Raw genomic sequence first — 23,697 nt, 5'->3', positions numbered from 1 at the left:
TTGCAAGATTAAGGCAAGTGGAGCACGGTGAGAAAGCTAGGAGAGGACGGCCAGTAAGCAGGGTAGGCTTTATCTTTAGTTAAATGAGAGGGAGATTTGGAGCAAAGGAGCCACATGTTCTGAGTTGTTTGCCTAAGCGATAGCATTTTCCTATGGCTCTTAGGAGAATGGAGGTGGAGGCCGAGACCTGGCAGGAGGCCGTGGGGACTACCCAGACGAACACAGATGGTTCTGTGGCTGAGAGTGGTGGTAAGAGAAATGGGAGGACAATAGATACCAATGCCACCCGCTGCTGGTCTGGTCATGGGGTGGGAAGGAAAGAACTCAGCCAATCATAAACTGATGGCTTGAAAAGAGTGGCCCATGCTGTGTGTCTGTGGTGCACGGGTTGTGGGTGACCAGGTAAGAACAGAGATTAAGAGGGCTGAGGAGAAAGCTGTCAGTAGAGCGTTTGCCACACAAGCATGAAGACCTTAGTCCAACCCCCTGTACCCATGTACACAGCTGGACATGGTAGTGCACATCTGTAACATCTGTTGGCAAGGGCTGGGGCTTGCTGACCAGACAGTCTAACACAATCAGGGAGCTCTAGGTCCAGTGAGATCATGATTCAGGGAAAAAAAAGTGGAGAATGACTTGGGGAAGACACTAACACTGGTCTCTAGCCACCACACAAAGGCACACACATATGTACATGTGTACAAAAAATAAAGTCAAAAAAGAAGAAGAGAGATTCCTGCAGTTAAAGACTGTGGGAATGACCAAAGGCTGATGTCAGGTGGCATAAGCACATCAGGAATTCAGAGGAGGTAGCTGCCTGGACCCCTCAGAAGGATTACAGTTATCCAACTGTCTTAGTTACTTTACTATCACTGTGACAAACACCAGACAAAAATCAATCTGGAGACAAAAGGGATTATTTCAGCTTACAGTCGTAGTCCACCATGGAGGAAAGTTGGGACAAGAACTCAAGGCAGGAACCTGACAGCAGGAGGTGAAGCAGAAGCCATGAGGAGTGCTCTTTATTGGTTTTCCTTCTTAGAGGACTCAGGACCACCCGCCCAGGGGTGACATTGCTCCCAGTGGGTGGGGATAATTAATCAAGAGTCCTGGACAGACTTGCCTGTATGCCAACTTTATGGAGACCTTTTCTCCTCCCAAGGGACTCTAGCTTGTGTTGAGTTGACGACATAAAGCTAACTACACACTGTGGAATCGCCCAGGTTCACAGACGCTTCCCGTTGAAGAGCAGGAGGAGGAAGAGCAAACTTAGAAGACAGAGGCGATGTCACCCAGCAGGGAGGAGGAGAGTGGGGGAAATTAGAGCAGCCTTGTAGAAGGCCTGGGAAGAACTTCAAGGAGGCCAACGGGCAACACACCTCCAGGAGCCCAGCAGTGCACAGACCTGCCAGGGCCTTGCCCATCATCAGAGGGTGCTACTAGCATCTGTGTGTTGTGGGGAGTGGGGGGCAGAAGATGGACAGAATTAGAGAGAAGAGTAAAGAAATGGGGATACAGGAGCAGCATGCAGGACAACTGCCAGGCTTCACGAATACCCATGTCTACACCGATGTGTCTACACCCATGTGTCTACACCGATGTCTGAGATAAGACCAAGCGACCCATCTCTCCCCATGGGGAGTCAGTTAACAGTAAAGCATTGTTCAGAATTGTCAGAAGACCGTACATTAACTCTGGACTTTTACTACATGCAACATTTTTAATGTTTACTTTTCCTTTCAATAAGCTAAGATGTTGGGGACTTTGACTTCCCTGACAGCTGTTCGACCCTTCCCTGGCACTTGATGTAAAACCGTCAGCCAGTCAGCCAGATTGTCCATGTGCGCTAGTACAGCTGCCTGAACACTCCTTGGATGTCTTAAGGAAGCTCGACTCCAGCCACAGTCCCTTGCTGTAACACTAGTTGACACCACCCACTGCTGGCACTCGGCGTTATCTGAAGCTGAGAGCTACAGTAGCTAAGTGCTGGGGTGCTGATGGTTCAAGTGCAGAGCGCTATTTCTTCAATCCTTCTCCCAAAGCCCCAAGACTCTGGCTTCTGTGCAGCAATAGGCACCTAGCACTCGGGGTCTCTATTTCAGCCCCTAAGCCTCAGGCAGGGCAAGCCCTGGGACTAACTGCTGTAGCATTCGTCCACCTGTGATTTTTATTCGTGAGGGGCAGAAGGTCCCAGCCAACTGTTCGATGATTATTAGAACATTCTAGCCCTTCTGGAAAGTCCTGTGTCCCTGGGACAGAACTGAGAAAACTCCCTTCCCAGCATCCTTTGTAGACAGGCACAAGCACGTGACCCGGCTCCACCAGTCCCATCCATCCTCACTAGACACCAGTGTGGGATAAGGTTTAGTGCGGGAGGGGAAACGACCAAAGAAGAACTACTAGAAGGCAGGACCAACTCCACAAGGCCAGCGATGGCTGCATGAACCCTCTAGGAACTGAGCAGACCCTAGAAGCTGCACTGGAGTCATTTCTTACTGGCCAGGCTTCAACCACAGGCACAGCGCAGGCTGCCCTCCAGTCCTCGCTTCCTTCCTAGGTAGAGGCTACCATTTTACTTTTTACCTCTGACCTAGGATGTTAGAGCTCACAGCTGACCTCTGTGGGTGGGGGCTGCCACATAGCCAGCCTGGGAAGCAGAATCAGCCTGGCCACTTGCCTTTGGAGCCACTGCCTTCTCTTCACACTAGAGACCAGCCTGGGCAAGTGCTGACTCACAGGGGGGTAGACTGCTGGGCCGACTGCCGGCAGCATTCCAGGACCTCTTCCTTTCATTCTGACCGGAAACCCTGTGGGGAAGGAAGTAAAATGTGCCTGCCTACAATTCCCATTTCTCAATTAGAAGCCCCATGGCCCTAGTCCAACCAACGGAATACAGGTGAAAGGCTCTGAGGAGAGACTCTGGTCTCAATACAGACTCAGAGCTTTGCTGTGGGAATAAAAAAATAGACTGCCTTTGTTCCCCTGCCTCTCTCTCCTCCCTCTTCTTCCTGCCCGGAGAGGAGATGTGGTGATGGTGATGGAGGGGCCATCTTTTGGCTGTTTGATATGAAGAGGTTTTGGCTGCCAGCCTGAGGGAGCATGCAAGTTGAGGAGAGTTAGGAAAGAGAGGAGCATTGTGAGATGGTGCAGCATAGAGGGGGACCTGGCGGGAGGGGGGAGGGGCAATCAGGTGTGCCTGACTCTCAGACAATCAAGGTAGGAGGTGCTGAGAGAGGGGCGTATGGCCCCATGGGAACAGAGAGGACACGGAGGTGGGAAACTCCTTTATTGTGCGCGTGTGGAAAGTTAGAGGACAGCTCTCAGGACTAGTCTCTCTCCTTCTACCAGGCCGGCCTGAGGATCAAACTGAGCCCATCCGGCTCGAGGGCAAGCAGCTACACCCACTGAACCATCTTGCTGGCCCCCCAGTTCCTCTGCTCGTTATCTGAAATAGGAAAATGCCACACACATGAAATTCTTCTCCCCAGCTAGTTAAGTGAGGCAAAACGTGAAACTGAAATTTGAGTCGGCCTTGAATTTTGCATGATGTCAATAAATACGAGACTCTTGATTTGGCCAGACAGGTTGGGTTTTCATAAATAGGGACCTGGCCCTGAAGATGATGTGTTTCCGGGCAGCCCTCTGGAACTCAGAGGGAGTCTCCAGGGGAAACCAAACACAGTAGTTCCTCGGACTCCATCCATGTGTGTTCACGGTCTGTGTCAGCTAAAAAAAGAAAAAATTAGTAATCATTGCTGCTCATCCCCACTTGTGCCTCGCTTTGAAATTAAACTTCGTTACAGATACACATGAGCAAGAAGCAGCAGTTCCGTGTGCACAGGCTTCTGACCATCTGTGGGTTTCAGACCTTTCGCAGGGGGTTGGTGGGGACTGCCGTGCCCAGTCCGGAACCCCAAGGCCTTCTGACAGCATTACAGAACTGAGAACAGGGCCCCAGGCAGCTCAACCTGAGAGCCCCAGGGGCCAGCCAGAGGCTGGGAGAGCAGCCTTCTCACACAGCTGTGTTCATCTCCCATTTCATAGGAGGCAAGGAACCACAGCTTCAGGAGGATGCTGGCTCTGCAGCCAGGACAACACTTACTGAGGACTTACTGAGGGTATGGGGGAGAGATGAAGACTAGGGATGGGGAACTTACATCCCCTCTGCATCCCGGAAAGCCAGAGAGGTCATAGCCACTGCTGTTCTTGAATGTGATGGAGCTCGGCAGTCCTCAGTATCCTCGGAGCTTATGTTTCTGTGTCACAGACACAACAGCCAACGCTGACAGACCCAGAGCAGTTGGCCAGAGCCACCTGTGGTCCAGGTCTATTGGCTTTGGAGGCCCTGCTCCACCCCCAGCCTCTCTGGCACCCACGAACTCCTTAAGGTGGCCTCAGCATGCATCTGTCACTCCACAATGCTGAGAGGCTCTGTGCTGTGGCCATGTGATCTTTGGGCTCTGGAGCTAGTTTGTCATCGCTTGATTCTCAGTCCTCATTGATTGTGTCACCCGGGGCCTCGATGTGTACTTTGGTTTCCTCCTCTGTCAAAAACAAAAAGCATTATGGGAGTAGCCTCTACCACATGGTTCAGATGTGAGCAGTGCAGCCTAAGGGTGGGCTGCCGCTGTGTTATTTTGTCACTGTTGCTGGTGTGAGGTTGTGCGGTTTGGGGGACAAGCCTGGGAAAGTAACTTGAACTGGCCCACTCCAGAAGCCTGATCTCTGACACCCCAGCTCTACCCCCTCCCTGGAAGTGTCTTCCGTCAATCTCTCTGTCCCAAAGGTTCAGGCACAGGCTTTCCTCAGCTCTGGTTGCTGCATACCCTCCCACCCCAGAGGAAGTAAAACTACCCCTGGGTCAAGTCCCAGGCAGGAGGTTGTGGACCTCTTCTGGGTGGATTCCAGACCAGCCTCCACAGGCTGCCTCTGCCTGAAGCCATGTGTGGGCCTGAGGGCCATCTATTGTGGGGGAAGTTGCTCCCTTCCCTGAGCCCTGGCTGTTCCGAGTGCACAGTGATTGAATGGTGGGTGGGATGCCTGCCCTGCCTGTCTATAGGCTGGGATCTAACTCCACTGCCAATCTCTTGTCTAGGCTGGGCCCAGCTCTCTTCTCCCCCCTGCTCCTGGTGGGTCTGACTGGGCTGCATGGAGGTACCCACCATCCTAGGACACCCCTTGGGCTACGTGACAGTCATGCTACAGTCATCCCTACCTATACCCAATAGTCTAATGCAGGGAGCTTTGGAGATGAGGAGCCTCTGGACAGTGGAGCCCTTAGTTCTATTCCTCCCTCACAGAAAGGCAAGCTCTGAGAATGACGTCTCCACCCGGCCCCGCCCAGCCTCTGACTTCCCCAGCCCCAAGTTGTACAACAGGCACTTGAACTGCCAGAAACAGTCCCCAGATAACCTTATCAGCCACCCAGCCACAGAGCCTTCCTGCCGCGCCAGCCACCCACAAAAATAGAGCTGCTGATTAGAACCTTCCAGAAACACTGACCCTGGAGCCTTCCAAAAGCTGAAGAGACATCCTGGCGCGCTCTGAAGCCCTGCTCTATCTTAAAGCAGTGCGGAATATTTATTTTGGGGTCTTCAAATCAAGTCTTGGGATCTGTGGAAAGAAATCTGCCAACTACCTTTGAAAAACAGCACAAAAGTATCCCTCTTCTTAAACTTCTTTAACTGCCACTTCTGATAGCATAGTTAGAAGAAATAATAGGATGAAAGGAAAAAAGTACCAGTTAAGGTTGTCCGACCCATGGATTCATCAGAATACCTAAGCTTAACCTGAAAATGACGTCATGTCCAAAAATGCGAGGAGGAAGGCGAGAGGGAGAAAAGGGAAGGGAGGGAGGGGGAGGGAGGGAAGAAGAGGAACCAAGGAAGGAAAGAAGGAAGGAAGTTAGGATAGGAAGGACAGACGCATGGCTACCCACCCACTGTGTCCTAGATAGCTCTTCAAGTGTGGCAGAGCTTGTGCAGAGGTGGCTCGGTGGGTAAGAGCATTTACTGTGCGAGCATGGGAAGTAAACACAGATCCCAGCAGCCACAGACAGAGCAGAACGTGGGAATGTGAACACCTACAACCCCAGCACCGTGGAGGGTGTGAATAGAGAAAGACTGATTTTCCCGGCTGTCAGCCTAGGTCCTGGTTTAGTAAGAGACCCTGCCTCAAGGGAACAAGAGGAGGTGATAGAGAGGGACACTTGTGCCCTCCTCTTCTGACCTTCACACACGTACACATACATGAACATAAATATATTCTCTCACACACAGTTTTAAAGTATTTATTATATGCTATGCATATATGCATGTATGTATGTGCATCATGAGTGTTCACAGTGCTCAGAGGCCAAAAGAGGATGTTATATCCCCCTGAAAAAGAAGTTACATGTACTTGTGAGCCACCATATAGGTGCTGGGAACCCAAGCACCCAGTGTTCTTAACTTCTGAGCCATCTCTCCAGCCCCAGCAACCGTGTGTGTGTGTGTGTGTGTGTGTGTGTGTGTGTGTGTGTCTGTCTGTCTGTCTGTCTGTCTGTCTGTCTGTCTCTCTCTCTCTCTCTCGCTCTGTGTCTTTCTGCCTGTGTCTGTCCTTATGTATTTCTTTGTTTGTGGGGGTCCCCGTATGTATGTGTCTATGTGCCTCTGTGTGTATGTGCATGTATGTATATGGATGCATCTGTGTGTGCGTGCATGTGAGTATTTCTTCACATGTGTGTGTTCGAAGCAGCCAGAGGAGGCCATCAAGTGTCCTGTTTGATCATTATGTCTCATTCTCCTGAGTCAGGGTCTATCACTAGCTTCAACCATCCCCCTGTATCAGGATTTTTATTCAGATCCTGGTGCTGATACAGCACCCACTCCTGCTCGCCAAGCCATCTCTGCACCCCATTACCAGATTTTAGAAAGTGAAGTCGTGCCATCGACCAAGAAGAAGAAAACAAGTCTTCCCTCCTGCTCCTCAGTTCTTTAGTAAAGGCCCCGACTTAGCCCGTGAAGACTATAGAACCACGGGGAATCTGCCGGGCATGGTGGCTTGGGCACGCAAATGCCTGTGCTTGGGAGGCAGACGCAAGAACATCTCAAGTCTGAAGCTGGGCTGAGCATGAAAACATCCAGGTGCTTTATACACCCCCCTCCTCACTTCCACACTGGGCCACTGTCCCTTCCCTCTGACCTGCACACAAGGACCAGACTTGTGGTCCCTGAGGAAGACTCCCACCCCATCCCCTGACTCCCATGGCCATAGTTAAGAGTAGAGCCACTCCCTCGAGCATGGCTCCCTTCAGAGACACAACACAACCCCACCCTCAACCCCTGACTGACTCACCCACAAGAGCGGCTCCCATGGGACTGTTTGACCCTCTATGACACCTGGAGGCGGCTTCCTCTTCCTGAGGCGGGGGTGAAACCCCTCTAGGGAGAACACAGCTGTGAAGGAAAAGAGGCACACCAGATTACCAAGACACCAGGTCGATTGTCCCAGATTACTCACCTTTCCCCTCCTCCCCTCTGGAAGCCTCTGGGAATCAAGTATTCCTTCACCTGCCTGCACAGCCCCGGCTCTACTGCCTGAGAGTGTGGGCGGAAGAGGATGCTGACGCTGCTCCGGGGGCCTGGACAGCAAAGGAGCTCCTGGCTGTCCCTCTGACCAGACCAGCTCACATCAGCTAGCAAAGGATGTCTGTTCTCTTAAATTCACCTATCACCCAAGGTGCAGATCCAGGTCCAAAGCAGGAACTATGGGAATAAGGACATGTGGAAACTCTGCCCACTGTGTCCCTAGAGGGTGCCACTGTTCTCCAAGTGGACATGAGGAGAGAGAAGTAGGAACCGTTGGGGTCAAAAGTGGATGGGCAGGAAGATAACCACATGGGGGACAGATAGAGAACTAAGGAGGAAGACATGCTTTAGTCACAATGTTCTCTGCTGCCAGTGACAGAAACTGATTCAAACCAGAGCCTGAACAGAGGAGGTGCGGGGAAGAGAGAAGGAGAAAGAGAGAGCAGCCCTCTTAGTTTACATCTCAGAGCTGTCTGGTTTCAGGAATGGCTGGACCAGGGACACAAGTGATGGCACCGTTCTCTCTTTACGCTCCTTATCTTGACTTGCCTTTTATCTGGGTGTTAACCGTCCAGTTCTTTGTGCCAGATGGCCTTTGCTGTCATGACTACCCATGCTTACATCAGGCCAGCTTGTCAAGCCAAGCAGACGCATCTCTCTCATCCACCCCTCGTGGACTTACACACTCCGGTGACATGCTGCTCCTCGGGCTGACCAATGGTTCCCGGAGACTGGGCTTTGAGTTAACCTGGGCCAGCACGTTCAAGGTACCAAGAGGACAGGTCCCAGCAGTTATTTCTGGAAGCTGAGAGTCTGACTGCTGTATTTAGCCCAGGCTGTACAAAAAGCCCAGAACAGGGCATATGGACATGGCTCAGTGAATAAAGAAGCTTGTGACCAAACTTGAGGGCTTGAGTTTGATCCCCAGAACCCACACGGTAGAAGGAGAGAACAGACTCCTGTTCTGTCTTTTGACCTACACACGCATGTGCCAAGGCACGCACTGCCACCCTACCCTCAACACATGGGCTAAATAAATGTAAAGAAAAACAAATTTGCCTAGGCAGAAAACCCATGCCGGAAGGAGCTGAGCTGAGCTGGAAAACGGGCCAGGGTCCCCCGTAGGAGGAATGCGTTCTCCTAGCCAGTGGTTTCTCACAGTGCCTTCCATCAACATCACTTGTGGCTGAGGCAGAGGAAGTGCCGGAGTTCAAGGCCAACATAGGCTACATAGCAAGGCCTTATCTGAAAAACAAGCCAACAGTCCTAGATGTGACAAACAGTGACACTCCCTGGTATAAGAGTGGGCAAAGACTGAGGAGATGGCTCTCCAGAGATCTGCAAACTACCAATGAGGGCAGCGCAAGATAGCGAATACCTGATCATTGACAAACAAATCGAGAGGAGGGGGGAAAGGGAGGGACTTTGTAAGGGAGGGGCCAGAAGGGGGATGCAGCCTTTGGGATGGAAGAAAGGAAGGAAGAAAAGAAAGAAAGGAGGGAGGGAGGAAAGGAAAGGGGAGGGGAGGAGAGGAGAGGAGAGGAGAGGAGTGGAGAAGAAAGGAAAGGAAAGGAAAGGAAAGGAAAGGAAAGGAAAGGAAAGGAAAGGAAAGGAAAGGAAATCAAAATCACTTCACAGTGCATGGTGGTTCACATGAAAATGGTCCCCTATAGGCTCGGAGGGAGTGGCACTATTGGGAAGTGTGGCCTTATTGGAGGAAGTATGTCACTGAGGCTGGGCTCTGATGGTTCAGATTCTGAAGCCAGACCCAGTGTCACTATTTTCCTGATGGATACCAGTCCAGCACCACGTCTACCTGCATGCCGCCACGTTTTCCACCATGAGGATAATGGACCTGAAAGAATAAAAAAAAAAAAAAATGCAGCTAAGAAGTCAGAAGTTTAAAAATGCTATCTCACCCCTAAGAAGCCCTAAATACCTCAAATTCCAGACCCTGCCCTCTACCTGAAGGTAGGTAAAAGGTCACATTTCTTGAGCCTGCTCTCCCTGGAACTAGATGAAAGGACTTAGGATAAGGCCCTTAGATATGCGATTTCCAACCCAGTAAAGATAACAGAAAGCTTCTCCCAGGAACTAGCTGACCATAAAGTTAAATTAAAATCTTAGAGAACAATCTTGAGAAACAGGAAGTTCCTCCTTGAGATTTTTCACTGGTATTCTCGACACTTTCCAATGACGCCATCTCTGCCCCCTCGGGTTGTGGTTTCTCCCTTTAAATACCCTTTCTCCCAGCCTCTCAGGGTCGAACTCCACTGCCCCTGCGTGGGATATGAGTCTCGACCCCAGTGCACTGGTTTCTATCGATAAACCTCATGTGATTACAGCAAGGACAGTCTTGTGTGAGTTCTTGGGGGGGGGGTTTGTCATCCCGGGACTTCTCCCCACTCCGGGGTCTTTCAGACCAAACCTTTAAACTGTAAGAAGCCCCAGCAACTGTTTTCCTTTAAGAGGGGCATTGCTCATGGCATCTCTTCACAGCCATAGGACTTTGACTAAGACAGCACCCCACACCCACAGGGTAATTATCACTAAGCACAAAAAGCCTTGTGGTGGTGCACACCTGTAGTGCTGGTGAATCCAGGAGGCCGACTGAGAACCTGTCTCAAGCAGAAATGCATCTCAAGCTGCTGGGACTCATAATCAGAGTGATTCCAAGGTCACTAAAAAGAGAAAAGGGCCAGGGAGAAGGGAAGCGCCCAGGCATAAGTACAGGAGGTGGAGAGACCGTGGTAAACATAGCAGGACCGCAGGGTGCAGCAGTTCAGCTCTGGGGCACAGAGTGGAAGGAACCAGAGCTAGGTGTAAAGGGGACTGACTGTTGGAATCCAAGCTCTAGTAGCTGCTCAAGCCACAAGTTTTGCATGGAGCTTTTCACGGGTACCCACAGCCACCTGCCAGACAAGCTCTTTGAGCCCCTTCAGCCGGGAGCCTTAGTGCTAGGACCGCTCACCTGGGACTCAAATGTACATCAAAGCTATTCGTCCTGCATCCTTCATCCTGCTCACACCACCCCACCCGAGGATCAGGGCTGGACGTAGGCTTCTTCTGAGAAACCTACCCCATCCTTAGAAATGTATGAGCATTTCTGCCTCATTGGGGTTAATTCCTCTCTTGAAAGACTCTATCATGACGTCTGCCTCTGCCTCTGGACCCTGATCTCTCGAAGAAGCCCATGCTATGTTGTTGCGTCTTTGTCCGTGGCATTGATAACTTCCAATAAACTCCTTAGTGTCCAGTAATCTGGCTCAGTGTCACCGTTGAATCCCCACATCCAGAACCTCTCAACACAAACTTGATATCTCTAAACAGCCAGCAGCATTGCCCACAATAGCCAAGGGTAAGGAATGTATCCATAGACTGGACATGTAAGACATATATGCAAAGCAGTACTTTATAGGCATAAAAAGGAGACTCGAACATACACCACAACATAGGTAAACCTTGAACACATTATGTCCATGCCACGAGCCAGACACAAATATTTTTACTAATACCAGACATCCAGATCAGGCAGATTACCGGGGACAGAGTAGAATGGTGGTTGCCAGGGACTGGAGCAGGGGGAATGAGGGGTTAATATTTGGTGAATGCAGAGTTTCCATTGCAGAGTGAAAATACGCAGTGGATGGATAACGGTAACGACAGAAGGAAAGTGGGCCTAAGATGATCTGGGACAGCTCCAGCTATGTCACCAACTGTCAGACTAGGTGACAGGTCTGTGGACCAGACACCAGACAGGGGACTGAGCAGGACATGCAGACAGATGGCCACCTCCTTGCTACATGCTTGTTTGCATACATTTGGAAGGAAAGCTCTCACTTCTGCTTTAGTTTGATTTTGTTTTCTTGATGAGTTTCACTCTACCCCAGGCTAGACTAGAGCTCATAAGGTAGCCCAGGGTAGCCCTGGAGCTCATGGCAGACCTACTGATTCTGGGATCAGAGAGATGTGAGGCACTCTTCCCTCTGGCTCTCCTCTTCCTTTTTTTTTTTTTTTTTTTTTTTTTTTGGTTCTTTTTTTCGGAGCTGGGGACCGAACCCAGGGCCTTGTGCTTCCTAGGTAAGCACTCTACCACTGAGCTAAATCCCCAGCCCCTTCCTTTTTTAATTAATGAATTAATTTTTAATATTTTGACCATTTCATGAACGTGTTATATTTTGGTCATTTATACCCCCATTATCCTCTCTTATCCTCCCACTCCTGCTGAACCCCTTCTTTCCAGGTCCCCCTTCTATTTTCATGTCCTCTTATGCAATCCACTGAGTTTAAAGTTGCTTTCATGGTTGTGAGGTTATCAACAGCGTGTACACACTGTATGAACCAGCCTGGCCCTGAACCTGCAGTCATCCTCCTGCCTTGGGCTCTCTCTTTCCCTCTATGGAGACATGAATCAATCATGGAGACTCAGCATCTAAACCTATTCACCCCATCCCCCCACCTCCATACACCATTATGCCTGACAGCTCCACTTGGGGCTTCACCTTACGAATCTTGTGGGGATAAAGACATTCGGTCCACATCAGGAGGACACTTAAAAATAAGTGAAGATGGCAATGTTTATACTGAGTCTATTCTGCCACAATTACGAAGTCAACGCAAGTGCGAGCATCCTTCATGGAGTGGCAAGTCCTTGGGCCCAGTCACTGGCTCTGTATGGAGGATGAGCTGTGACCTCTTACATGACACAGGCAAATCTGAGCATGCCACAGTGTGTGAAGTCCTGCTTTAGGTGATAGGGAGCCCCAGGAGATTCCTAGCCAGGCTCTGGAAGGATCCTAAATGGGAGGTTATGTACACAGTGGCCAGGCTTCTAGAGCCATCTTGTCCACATGGCTAAGGAAGGACGGGGAGGGGGAGAGAGGAGCCAGATGAAGGGGATGGCATGGGTTTTCTGCCAAACAGGGGTTATCTCTGTGGCCACACTGAACACAGCTCCACTGATCCCAAGCCCGCCTCAGCCCTGCCAGTATCTCCTCTCCAGGGAAGGATCCTCCTGTGCTTCCTTCCACCTTGCTCTCCCAGAGTCGCCCTGACTCAGGTGTCGGGCAGCAGACCATCTGCACGCACACAAAGAGCAACTCTTTCCGCTGAGGGAAAGCAGCCCGCGCCTCTGGGATTCTGCCAGGGTGAAATCCAAGCCTGGAGTGACCAGCGGAGACAACAGCATCTGTGCTGTCCCAACTGATACCTGCTAGGAGGGAAATGAGAAACCCTCACTGGGGGTCATGTGGCTTTTCTCCTAGACCTCTGGCCACAGATGACTGCTTATCACTTGAGGGGCCTGTCCCAGCAGAGCCAGATCCCTCTGGTCTGCAGTCATTTCCAGTGAAGAGGGCCTGGTTTTGTCTGTGGGAGGAAGAGAGACGTGTGTCCCAGCCCCAGGTCCGGCCTTTGTGGGTGGAGATAGAGAGATCAGATTCTCTTTGAGGCCTCTTCCTGCTCTCCAAGTGCTTGCCAAGGCTCCAAAGCAGCTCTATTAAGGGTGATAAGCAGGTGACAGAGCCCCAGGCCCCAGGGACAGCCCCAGCCACATGGTAGATTTCAGCTTCAGCCCGAGACAGGGAAAGAGTAGAAAGGGGCCCATTCAGTCTGACATGCGAGAGGCTTTAACATGGAGGAGGCAGGTGGGCTCCATGTTGCCTTCTGAACCCTGTGTCCGCAGTGGTTATTTTATATTTTTTAAAAAAATCACCTAGGAAGTGCAAGGCCTTGGGTTTGGTCCCCAGCTCTGAAAAAAAGAACCAAAAAAAAAAAAAAAAAATCACATATAGTGTGTGTGCGTGTGTGTGTGTGTGTGTGTGTGTGTGTGTGTGTGTGTGTGTGTGTGTGTGTGCGCGCGCGCGCACATACACATATGTGCATGCATATCGGGGTCAGGACAACTTGCAAGAACTGGTTCTTTCCTTCTACCATATGGATCCTGGGAACTGAACTCAAGGCATCAAGCTTTGAAGCACACACCTTTGCATCACCAGCCTCTGATGACTTTAAATACTTGCAGGGGATGGAGAGACGGCTAGTCAGTCAAAAGTGCTTACTGCACAGTCATGAGGACTGGGGTGGATCCCAGCACCCATGGGACAAACTAGGCATCCCCCAAAAGCTACCAACTCCAGCTCTAGAAGATCTGAGTGGGAGGTGGAACACCTGCTAACATATGAGAACGTACACTCATATAGACACACAAACATATAAATAAAATACATCTTTTTTAAGATAAAGAATATTTGCAGCAGATAAGGATTATGAATTCAGAGCCCACCTGCAGCTCAGAGTTCGGTCTTAGCTCTGAATCCTGAAGGTGTCTCCCCTGATACAGGAGCCATCAAGGACTCTGCGATCTATCCGTGGAGAATCTCAGGCACCGCCTTCTCCTCATGCCTTCCAGAGAAATCTTGAGCAACGCCGTTGTGGACAAAATCGAGCCCACTTGGTTCCCAAGTTCCCATCTCTACCACTTCAGAGTGTGGCCTTATAAGAAAGAGGGTCCTCGGGCATAATTAGCAAAGCTACGGTCACACCGCAGTAGAGAAGGGTTTGATTCAGATTGCCAACTGTCCTAATGAGCAGGGAGCTATGGCACAGAAACACACCCAGCGGTAAGATAGCATGAGAGGACTGGGAAGACACCCATCTTCAAGCCAGGGAGACGGGCCCCGCTTTCCCAGCTGAAGGAACCAATCAATACCCTTGACGCTCTGGCTTGGAATGTTAGCCTGCCGGACTAGGAGAACTTTCTGTTGCTCTGATGTAGACTTGTAAGCTAAATAAACAGTCTATCATGAGAGAAAGTCAAGGCAGGGGCCTGGAGGTAGAAACTGAAGCAGAGACCATAAAGGAACACTGTTCACTGGCTTGGTCCCCATGGCTTGCTCAGCCTGCCTGTCTATACAACCCAGGACCATCTGTGCAGGAGTGGCACTGCCCACAGTGCGCTGGGCCTTTCCACATTCATCATGAATGAAGAAACCCCCCACAGACATGCCTGTAGGTAATGTAATGGAAGCAGTTTCCCAGCTGGCTGTAGCCTGCATCAATTGGCAAACATGAGCCAGTGCGGATACATTACTTATGCTAATTTATTACATACATATGCTAATTTATTCATCAGTTAGGGTTCCTTGGCTTTTGGGTTGTTTCCAGTGTTTGGCTGTTAGGAGAATTTGATTTTCTGTCAGAGCTGAGGCTCACACTCTGGCCGCCTCTAGCTGAGCCTCAGCCCTAGTCTATAATCCCATATAGGACTCCTAGGACACGTGCCACAGGGGCAATGCTTCAGAGTGGAATAGCTGGATCACAGACTTGATGAGTGTGTTTGTCATGGGACCAGAATGCTGACTGGTTCCCAACGTCCACACCAACACGTGTTCTACTTAGCAGTGCAGTGGGGATTTCCCATTGGCCACCCCACCCAGGCCTCTGAGGGTCGCCCTATTGTAAACCGGAGCAGTACTTGGTGTGTGGGGATATTCAGTTTTGTTTTTCTTTTTTAAAAAATTTTCAAGACATATTTTATTTTCATGTATATCTGTATTTTGCCTGCATGTATGTATGGCCACCATGTGCATGCCTGGTACCTGTGGAGGCCAGAAGAGGGTGTTGGATGCCTTGGAATTAGAGTTAGAGATTGTCGTGAGCTACTATGTGGGTACTGGGAGTTGCACCTGGGTTCTCTACAGAAACAAATGCTCCTAACTACTCAGTCATTTCTTTCAGCCTCACCAAGGTCTTCGTTTGCATTCTCCTGCATAAGAATGAAAGTGAGTGCCCTTTCATGAACTTCCTCTGTGGTGAGGTTGCTGCTCAAAGCTTACCCCTCTCTAGGCTTAGCAGTGTTATTGTCATTGACGTATAGGAGTGCACACACACACACACACACACACACACACACACCCTTATACACACAGCACACACATTCTTATACACACACACACACACACCCTTATACACATAGCACACACACACACACATTCTTATACACACAGCACACACACACACACCCTTATACACACAGCACACACATTCTTATACACACAGCACACACACACACACACACCCTTATACACACAGCACACACACACACACCCTTATACACACAGCACACACATTCTTATACACACAGCACACACACACACCCTTATACACACAGCACACACACACACCCTTATACACACAGCACACACACACACCCTTATACACACAGCACATACATTCTTATACACACAGCACACACACACACACACCCTTATACACACAGCACACACACATTCTTTTTTTGTTTTGTTTTGTTTTGTTTCTTTTTTTCGGAGCTGGGGACCGAACCCAGGGCCTTGCGCTTCCTAGGTTAGCGCTCTACTACTGAGCTAAATCCCCAGCCCCTCACACACACATTCTTTTTTTTTTTTTTTGGCTCTTTTCAGTTTATTGCATGAAGGAGTTACACTAGTCCAAGTTAAAAGCGGACCCCAAATGATTACATTATACAAACTGTGAGGTTTTTAAACTTGTCACACACACATTCTTATACACAGAGCACACACACACATTCACACATACACATTCTTATACACATAGTACATGTACACATTCATACACACACTCTTATATATACACACATTCACATACATATGCACACATTCTTATACATACACATATAGACACACAAGACATTGTTGGTTCAGATATTGCAAATATCTTCCTCTTATTATGGCCTGTTTCTTATAATTGATGGGCTTGCTTGCAGATAAACCTCTTTTCCTTTGGGAAGAGCTAGCATTTGGGGAGGGTTTGCTTTCTTTGTTTTGTTTTTTTGTTTTTGTTTTTGTTTTTTGTTTTGTGGGGTTTTTTGAGACAAGGTTTTGTGTGTGTGTGTGTGTGTGTGTGTGTGTGTGTGTGTGTGTGTGTGTGTGTGTAGCCTTGCCTATCCTTGTCACTCCGTAGACCTGGCTGGCCTCAAACTCAGAAATCTTCCTGCCTCTGCTTCTTGAGTGTTGAGTTTAAAGGCGTGGGCCACCACCACCTGACTGGGGAGTTTTTCGTTTTGTTTTGTTTTTTAGAAAACTTCTTTATCTCAGGCTCTGGAAGCTATGTGGCTATGTTACTCTCTCTTCTATCAGGGTTAGAGGGTGGGAGGTCGGATCTGCATGGTACCTGCTTCATTTTTCGCTGTGCTGAGTGCCAAGCCCAGGGCCCTGTATACCCCAGGCAAGCCCTCTGCCACTGAGCCTCTACATGCCACCTCTGTCATGTGTGGCATCCGGTTATGCACAAGTTATGAATTTCTGAGCTCTCTAGGCTGAACATTCCCCCAAACTCAGGCAAGCTCTCGGCACTCAGGACAGTATGCCAGGATTGCCTTTGGAACAAAAGTTTACCCACCCTATTTTTGTTTACATTTATTCATTCAGTGTGAACGTGTGTACACGTGTTCGAAAGTGCACAAGCCATAGTTTGCACTCAGAGGTCAGAGGACCACTTTTGGGAATGGGTACTCCCCTGTGAGTTTAGGAGATTAAAGTCAGGTTGTCAGGCTTGGTGGCAAGTGCCTCTCCCCACTCCCAGACCATCTTGCCAGGGCCGGCCCTACTCCTCCCTCATTCCAGTGGTTAGCTGTGGGACAGCCATTACCTCCAGGGACAGGTATTACAGGAGAAGACAGATTAAAAATGCGGACAATGCATGGAAGATAAACATCAATGCTATAAACATAGAGGACTGACACAGACCATGGTCCCCAACTGTAGCGGGGCCTGTTACACTTGAGATCTTTGTGGCTGTAACAGGGTAAAAGCCACAGGCATTCAAGTAGAAGTTTTCCCCATGCTACTGAGAGCCAAACGTGCCATCCGTGCTGGGCTTCATTAGGGAGCCCCAGCCCCAGTCACCCGCAGTTATGAAGGGAAGCCAGGCTTCTCACTAGTTGGAGCACAGTGTATGTGTGCACACCCGGTTGTGTGCACACACGATGCATGCACACATTTGGGAATTTGAACTCTAAGAATCTGATCCACAGCATTATGCTTTTTTTTTTTTTTTGGTTCTTTTTTTTGGAGCTGGGGACCGAACCCAGGGCCTTGCGCTTCCTAGGTAAGCGCTCTACCACTGAGCTAAATCCCCAGCCCCCACAGCATTATGCTTTAGACAAGAACTCTGCCACTGGGTTACAGTTCCAGCTCTAGCGAATGCATGTTTTACTGTGAGTGTTTTCTGTCTGTGGGTGGTTTACCAGCACAGAGCTTTATTGTAAGTTGAGGAACAGCTGTGGTTAAGTGCTTGCCTTTAAACTTCAGAGGCACCGGGGTGTGGTAGAGCGCTTACTAGCCCTCAAGACCTGAGTCCCATCTCCCACACCACGCCAATGGTATAAAGGTAAGTCCGGCTTATTAGCTCAGGCCCACTGGATGAAGTGGGGACTCCTTGGGCAGGGAGAAGTGAGAGCGTAGCTTGGAGAAGGGTGGTCTCCATCGGGGCCAATTGTCTTGATTCTAGGTTCTTGGAAACCTAGAGACAGCTGCAACCTTAGGACTGGCACCTTGAGGTACAAACCAGGTCCCACTTTTGTCCCTGTGCCTGGCTATGCTGAGGGCAGTGAAACAGAAGAGCCGTGGAAGGTGAGAAGCATCTCCTGAGAGGAGAAAATAGTACCAGTGAGCAGAAGCAAAAGAGCCATAAAGCAGTAGGTCTCAATTTGGGGTAGCAACCCCCTAGGTCGCAACCCTTTCACAATGGTCTCCTAACACCACTGGCAAACGCAGATATTTGTATTCTGATACACAACAGTAGCAGAATTATAGTTATAAAGTGGTCACAAAATAACTTTATGATCTGGAGGTCACCACAACATGAAGAACTGTATTAAAAGGTTGAAGCATTAAGAGGGTTGAGAACCAATGCTATAGAGAGAGGCCCTGAAATGACTAGGAAGAACGTGACCATGATCTGTGGGGTTCCTGGGTGAGTTCAGCCACCATCTCCTGACAGCCACTCCATTCTGCAGATCAGGCCTTGAGTCAACGCAGAACAGCAACAGTGAGTCCAGGTGTCTTGTTTTGCATCCAGTGAGAGGCTAAGGCTGTTTACCTGGGTTCTGGAGATCTGAACCCAGACCATCAGGTTCATGTGGTAAGACTTCACCCACTGAGCCATCAGCCCAAGCTCTCTAATTTAATGAGATTCTGATTCCCCTGCAGCAGGAGCTAATGTGATTTGCTTTTCCAGGATGTCCAGCTATTACTTTCTCCTGGTTCCTTGGAGTCTGCCCCATGCAAACAAACTTAGAAGTCAATTGAGGTTTGGAGAGGAGTAAACTTGTAGACTCAGTCATTCCAGCCTCTGGCCCCACTTCTTCCTGCGACCTCCTTCGCCACCGCCAGCTGCTCTGGCAGCTCCAAACTCTTTCCTACAGCACTGCAAGCCAAGAACAATGGGGATGGGTGAGTCCTAATCCCCACTTCTGTCCCATGTGCAGCTCACCCAGTGAAGTGCCCTTCTTTTAGAGTAGGAGGACCCCTCCTGGGCAGGGTCTCGGAGCCTCACCAGTACCTTTGTTGTTGATTTTAATTTGTTAATTTTTCATGTTTTGCTTGCACATACGTGTGTGTCATGTGCATGTGATGCCTCCAGAGCCCAGAATGTGGCGTCAGATGCTCTGGAACTGGAGTGTGGTGCTGGGAATCAAACCTAGGTCCTCTGAAAGAGCATCCAGGCCTCCTAACAACTGAGCCCTTTCATTTACACTTTTTTAATTTGTTGCCTTTTCAGTTACTGCTGGTAAGAGGATTAGTTTGATACAAGCTATCCTATTATTCCTGGAGCTAGAATCTTCCAAATACTGCATATTTTGAAACTTTTTTCCCCTTATATTTCATTGTACTGAATGGCACATTAACGGAATGCTTGTTTTGAATGTGCTCCCTCTACCCCAAGATGCCTATGTTGGAAATCCTCAAATTCACACACGGATGTTTGAAGGTGAAGTTTTGGAAGCCAAGTCCAATTAGATGAGATTGTGAAGCTGGGTCCCCATGCTGGCACAAGCTGATTTTTAACAAGAAGAAGAGACCAAATCTAGAGTGCTTGCTTGGTCTCAGCCTGAGCTGCCCTCCACCACACAGATGACCCTCAGCAGAGGGCAATACTTCTCAGTTACCAGCACTGCCAGCCAGTAAAAGTCTACCTTGTGTAGAGTATTTGATCATAAGTGTTTTGTTGTGGCAACGGAAAATACACTAAGACACAGAACCTTTACAAAATAGAACTTTTTTTTTTTTGAGACACAGAATTTTACTATATAGCCCAGGCTGGCCTAGAACTATGTGGCCCAGGCTGGCCAATTCACAATCCTCTTAAGAGCTGGAATTACAGATTTGCATCACCGTTATCTAGCTCGAAAAGTTTAACCATTTTTGAAGTGGAGACAAATTTAAAAGATCTCTTATGTATGAGTCTTTAACTCTTCAACCATTGACTCCATTCAGTGACCACTATTTCCTTAGAGTACTCTAGGCTGAGGATTTTATCTTCCTGACAAGTAAAACACATAAAACATCTCCATCCCACCTCCATTGCCACCACACACCAGCTACCAGAATGAGGCTGATCCCTTTGGGCAGATGAACCAGTTAAGCTCTGTGAGCTTAGGCACTTCACTCACACTCTCTGGGCTTCGATCTCTCATCTGAAGCCAAGGCCAGGGACACTGACCTCACAGGGACAAAGAGAGCCACAAATGAGGTAACAGCCCTAGAGTGCTGGGCACTGAGTCACTGAGCCCCATGAACACTCCCGTCAGGATTCCAGCTGAGAGGTATTCCATGGCTCTTGTCTTTCACTGACAGCCGTTTGGTTCTTTTCTTGGGAAAGCCGAAAACCACAGCTGTCTTTATAAGAGTATCTCATTTTAGCTCGGATTTTTCCTTTGACAAACACTCCAGCCAACACAAAGGGTGACTAATGCGGCTTCGCACAGTGACTTACCACATCCCTCTTGGGTCTCTAGAATGACTGCATCCTGCTCCTGCCCAGTGCACTGTGCTAACTAGGGCACAGGGAAGTGAAGATTTGGCATTTGCAGCTAAAACCTAGAACCTGCTATGACAAGGAGGAAGGAACCTTGGTCTGAGGCTGGTACTGGCCAAGCCCAGCAGGAGGAGGGGGTACTCCAGATGCCATGTGACTGGAGCTCAGGTTCAGAGCAGGATCTCCCAGTTTCCGCTTGGGTGCCGAGATGGGCAGGGTTATGTGAACAGGTAAAGTTAGAAAGGCAGCTGGGGGCCACTGGGTAAAGTGCAGGATAGTCAGATCGAGCAGTAGTTTCAGGGGACACGGAGGGTGGTGATAGTACGTGGCATTATAAGTGACATAGAGCACCCAGAGTCAGTCCGTGGAGGAGGTGGGTAACCATGCCCTCTTTACAGAGCAGGAAACCAAACTCTGGCACAGGAAATCTGCCCAAGATCACGTAGCTGCAGATAGGGCCTGAGGTCTAGGGAGTTGACTCAAACCAGTGCTGTGTGGCAAACCCAAGGTAGGAAAGAAACAAGTAAGCCTGCTCTGAAGCGCTGGCCATTTCCGGAAGTGTGAATGGTTTCTGATGTCCCAGGCAGAGCTGGAAGGGAGGCTCCTTCTCCAGTCTGAGCTGGCCCCAGACCACTGCTGACCCCAACTCAGTTCTATTTGGTTCTGAGCCTGTGGCTCCTAAGCAAATGTCTCATCAGTCAGGCCCTTATGTAGACATCCTTCCCTGCACCGCCTCGCAAATCTACGTAACCACAGGTCTGTCTGTAAAGCGAGCTACTCAGACACATCTCACAGGATGAACACCCGTTATCCCTCCTCTGGTCTTGAGCCCTGGGCCCCCTGATATTTCGGGATGTACAGCTGACCCAGGGTCTCTCCCACTCCAGACGCACAGTAAAGCAACATCGTCCAGCCACAGTGATGCTGGCTGAGGTGCAGGGAGCAAGGTAGCCTGCCTGTGTCTGGTTCTCTGGCTCACCCAGGAGCCTCAGACTGGCACTGTTCCTAGATTTGAGGTAACAGATACTTGATCATCCGGAGCCAAAGCACACCAATTGTTTGTCCCAAGTAGAGATTGTGTTTCCGATGCCACAATCCACGAGTGGACTCAGCTTGCACAGCATTCCTCTTGAAAGTTGGCAGCCTCGCATTCTCTCAGGTGATTTCTTTTTTAGGACAATCTGTGGCATTTTTATACCTAACCTATGGAATTCTGTGTGATTCTGATCCTTAGGCTCATGGATAATTTCCTCCTCACTTGAAACTGAGGGGTGGCCGGGAAGGACGCTAGCTAGCTAAGTGGCACTCCTTCCAGGAGGTGGGGAGAGGGCCATGGGAAGAGCCATACTGAGCAGCCCTCACATGAGGGGAGGATAGAGAGACAGTCTGCACACGCCTACAGCCTCTGAGCTAACAGGACCAGGGCGTGGCAGCCGAGAAGAAACTTCTGGGCAGGCACAGCACCTAAGGCTGCCCAGCGACTTCTGGCAGGCTCACAGGAAACCAGCTGGGGCTGGACAGAGCTTTTCAATCCCTCCACACTGATGAAACTTACCAGTCACATCCGCCCAAGGATGTGGCCCAGACAGTGACTGCCCTGACAAGCCACTCAGAGAAACGGCTGGCACTCAGAAGCTTGAGGGCACAGCCTCTCAGGGGAAAAGGCCCACCTCTGAATCTAATTTTAAAGACCCACGAGCCATGATGTAAACTCATTTCCCAGTGATGGTTGCCACATCCAACTCAGGTCCTTGGACAGTCACAGGGCACATATGATTATGGTCAGTTCCCTGCAGCCCAAGGTCCCCCAGCCTAAGGAAATCCCCAGTGTATTGATGCTGGGGTGGGACAAACGCTCACTGCCCGGCTGTCCCCGCCCAGCCATCTTCCTTTTGCCCACTCTTCTGATAAAACTCCTATTTGTGGAGTCTTCATCACTAGAACTAACCTAACTTAATGATGTACCACAGGAACCTCAAAGCCAATGTCGCTTTGTTTGTTTGTTCATTTGCTTTTTGAGACAGGGTTTTTCTGTGTAGCCCTGGCTGTCCATAACTTTCTCTGTAGACCAGGCTGGCCTCAAACTTAGAGAGATCCACCTGCCTCTGCCTCCAGAGTGCTAGGGTTAAAAGCGTGTGCCACCATCGCCAAGCAACAATAAAAGATCTTAACTAGCACCTATTAAATGTCATTTTATAAAACGGTCTTCAAAACTAGCCTAGAGCGCAGGCTAAGTAGTTCCAAGGCTGTCAAAGTTCGCTCACGTGCATTTCCCACCAGAGGAAGCATACCTGGTTTCCAGAGGACGCCTGGTCACATTGCCCCATCGCCACATCAGCAAGTTGGAAAACCCTACCATGAGCTGACAGCTTCCATTTCTCATCTGTCCCCAGGGCAATGAGTGGACAGCATTCCCTAAAAGGCCAGGCATATGAGGCTCGCCTGACTCACCACTATGTCTGCCCTTTCCTCAATCTGCCATGACTCAAGTTTTGTGGCCATGGGGATGAGTTTTAGAGTTGCTCTATTCCCAGGACGGCGTAGCCAACACACTGGGCTCTGTCTTCCCACAATAATCCTCAGATACGATTTTGTTGTTCAGGTTTATTTATGCATATTTCGTGCTTGTGTGGTGCTGGGGATCAAAGCCAGGGTCTTACACGTGGTAAGAGCTCAATCGCTGAGCCCCAGTACCTCGTTTGGTGTTCATTCGAGATGTTTTTTAAAAGACTTATTTTTAGAAGTGGTGTCTGGGTGGGCACATGTGCATATAAGTGCAGGTGCCTGCAGACCTCAGGACGGAGTGCCAGATCTCCTGGGATTGGAGTTAGAGGCAATTGTGAGTCACCCTCTGTGGATGCTGAGAGCAGAACTCAGGTCCTCTGCAAGCAGTGTGCGCTCATAACTACTGAGTTATTCTGTCAGCCTCATTTTGTTAAAAGGGTTATTAGAAATGCTAGCAGGTACAAAATGTCACTGTTGACCAAATGAACTATCAGTTGACTGCATGGTGTCATGATGCCCAAACCCTAGTTACCCAAGGGCTGGTTCCAGGGACCCTGCCAAAATCTGTGATACCCAACCCTTTTAC

General features: G+C 49.6%; 1 long non-coding RNA gene across 4 annotated transcripts; it reads right to left on the bottom strand.

Annotated features, from left to right (window-relative positions):
* Positions 1-996: 996 nt before the first annotated feature.
* Positions 997-23,009, bottom strand: LOC102549532 (uncharacterized). 4 transcript variants are annotated; one of them, XR_015646919.1, is made up of 6 exons: positions 22,898-23,009; positions 10,150-10,249; positions 8,251-9,423; positions 7,336-7,436; positions 4,158-4,544; positions 997-3,726 (listed from the first exon to the last, which is right to left on the bottom strand). It is a non-coding gene; the product is annotated as an uncharacterized LOC102549532 (long non-coding RNA). The 4 variants fall into 4 exon arrangements; XR_015646928.1 differs by lacking the exon at positions 22,898-23,009 and having other exon boundaries at positions 1,707-3,726; positions 7,555-9,423; positions 10,150-10,177; XR_015646925.1 differs by lacking the exon at positions 10,150-10,249 and having other exon boundaries at positions 3,270-3,726.
* Between the last annotated feature and the right edge of the window lie 688 nt (positions 23,010-23,697).

Source organism: Rattus norvegicus, chromosome 1, assembly GCF_021556685.1.
Source record: "Rattus norvegicus strain SHRSP/BbbUtx chromosome 1, alternate assembly SHRSP_T2T, whole genome shotgun sequence".
Classification (NCBI taxonomy): Eukaryota; Metazoa; Chordata; class Mammalia; order Rodentia; family Muridae; genus Rattus; species Rattus norvegicus.
The sequence above is the reverse complement of the archived record's forward strand: the minus strand, read 5'-3'. Positions and strand labels throughout refer to the sequence as shown.